This window comes from Conger conger, chromosome 4 (assembly GCF_963514075.1).
Source record: "Conger conger chromosome 4, fConCon1.1, whole genome shotgun sequence".
NCBI lineage: Eukaryota > Metazoa > Chordata > Actinopteri > Anguilliformes > Congridae > Conger > Conger conger.
This window is the reverse complement of record NC_083763.1, coordinates 61,852,624-61,854,869: the sequence shown is the minus strand read 5'-3', so window position 1 is coordinate 61,854,869 and position 2,246 is coordinate 61,852,624.

Genomic DNA, 2,246 nt, shown 5'->3' with positions numbered 1-2,246 from the left:
AAGCCATATTTGTTTTTCAGGGATGAATCCATTTCTAATTAAAATTAACCTATAATGTAAACCATGTAGCCATCCAGCCCTCTGCCATTAAAATGATTTTTAGTTATGCCTGGAAGTCTTTAAACAGCCAAGCATACACACAGTCACACAGCACAAACACAGACACACACACACACACACACACAAGCAATATGGCAGCCATGTTTTTACACTGTGTTAGTGAGTCTGAAAACCCACATCACTCACTTAGAAAACTATATAAGTTCCTCATGGTTTGTATTTTAATCTTCTTCAGTGATTGTCATGATTCCTGCCAGACTTTGCTTTAACTTAAGCATTTAAAAAGTAATGCTGTTATGGAATACAAATGATGAATTTTGTTTATTTGCATACTACATTGTTTACTGAGTGGTATACATTCAGATACATCACCATTTGCATTTTAATCACAGTTTCAATGGTTTCAGTGGAATTATGTGAAACCAACTAAAGGCGTGTCTCATTGAAGTGATGTATGCTAAATTAAGCAGACATGACCTATTGTAACTGTAAGAGTTTCAGCTGGAGTCCACACATCTGTTCACTGGAGTACGGAAACAGTGGCTGCATTACAGTGCAAAGATTCATTCAGTTTTACCCACCATTAAGGACTTCATTACCATTTTTTCATATGCCTAACCAAGCAGTTACAGCTTCTAGGAATGAAATTCACCCCACTTACATTTGAATAAATCTTACTATATTGCTGCCTGCAAGTTCTTTTGTGTATGGAAAGCTGCCTTTGACCAGCGATAGTAATATACAGATCTTTGTTTATAGCCCATAAAGGAAACTTCTATTACTGTTCAGGGAAATGGTGGGAATGGTATTAGTGGGGTTATAATATAGATTGCTCAAGGTCTTCTGTTCAGACTTCTTTGTTCATTATTTTTCCTCACAGTGAATACATTTAAAATTCTAATAACGTAACAATTGAAGGTCATTTCTTAGTGTGGTAAAGAATTACTTCAGAACTATTTTATTTACAGCTGTAGATATTCTATACACTTTATATAATTATTTATTCAGCTGTTTTCAAAAAACCTGGTTCTTAATGGAATTTACAAGGGAGAGGGAGAGCATGGAGCTCATCTTCAAGGATTGGGTTTCAGGTTCTTCTTTTGTGGTCATGGATATGCTATAGACTGAAAATTTCACTGAGGCTAGAGAGTGGAGCTGCACTCTGGGCCTCCTTATGAAGGTTCATCCTACAGCAGGAATTATTGAAGAAAGAAACAAAATGGAATACAGTTTAATTAAAATTTAGTTGACACCAAAAATAGGATTAGTGGAGTGTATATAACATTAAAGATATATAAACTGTTGGCATCTTGGGTTCAGAGCCTTTTTCTGCATAGTATGTTCAGCTCATCCTTCTCTAATTCAGTGGTACATTTTGGGAGGAGTTGAAGGGGAATGTGGGGTGGCAAGGTACCCCAGACCACACCCATACAACCCTGATGTTGTTTTCAATATAGATTTCACGTCTGACTTGAAATGTGTGTTATCTTAATTACTGATATTACTTTGAGGAGATATTTGATGTACAGTATGTGTAGTGGATACATCCTTCTGTGATAATGTATGGTTGTTTTACTTATTTCCAGCCTCTTTACAGTCACTTTAAGTCCAATAGGCTCGGCTGGTGTTCCCGGTGTTTGTGATAAATTTGTTTAATTGATCAACAACAAACAACAAAACCCAGCACACTATGTGGCTTTCTATTGCCAGGATCCTTGGAGTAAACTACATGTTGACCATCCTAAACTCATTTGCCTTTTATCAAGAAACATGTCCAGCTTTTAAAATGGTGCCTGTAGGGAGGCAGCATCAGGGCTGGTACTTCACTTTTAGTACTTTAAAGATGATTTATAAAATCATTAGGAAGACACAATGCATCGTTCCTAAGGGTAGATTTGCAAATGTGGCCAAATGGGTTATCATCTGCAATATCCATACTCTATAATACAGTTTTCCAGGTTTAATGGAAAACAGCTTTGGCAGAAAAGTGTCACATAGGAGAGCTGAAGAAGGGGAAGAGGGGGAACATTATGAGGATCTTTATTCAAATGTAGTTTGATTACTATTTCTGTATTCAAAGGGATGATACAAAAACTTTGTTTTAAAGAGTGTTCTTTGTTAGTTTTTTCTATGAGAGCTTTTGCATTGAAATTATGCTATTGCCTCTTTTCAGTCAATAGGCCAAA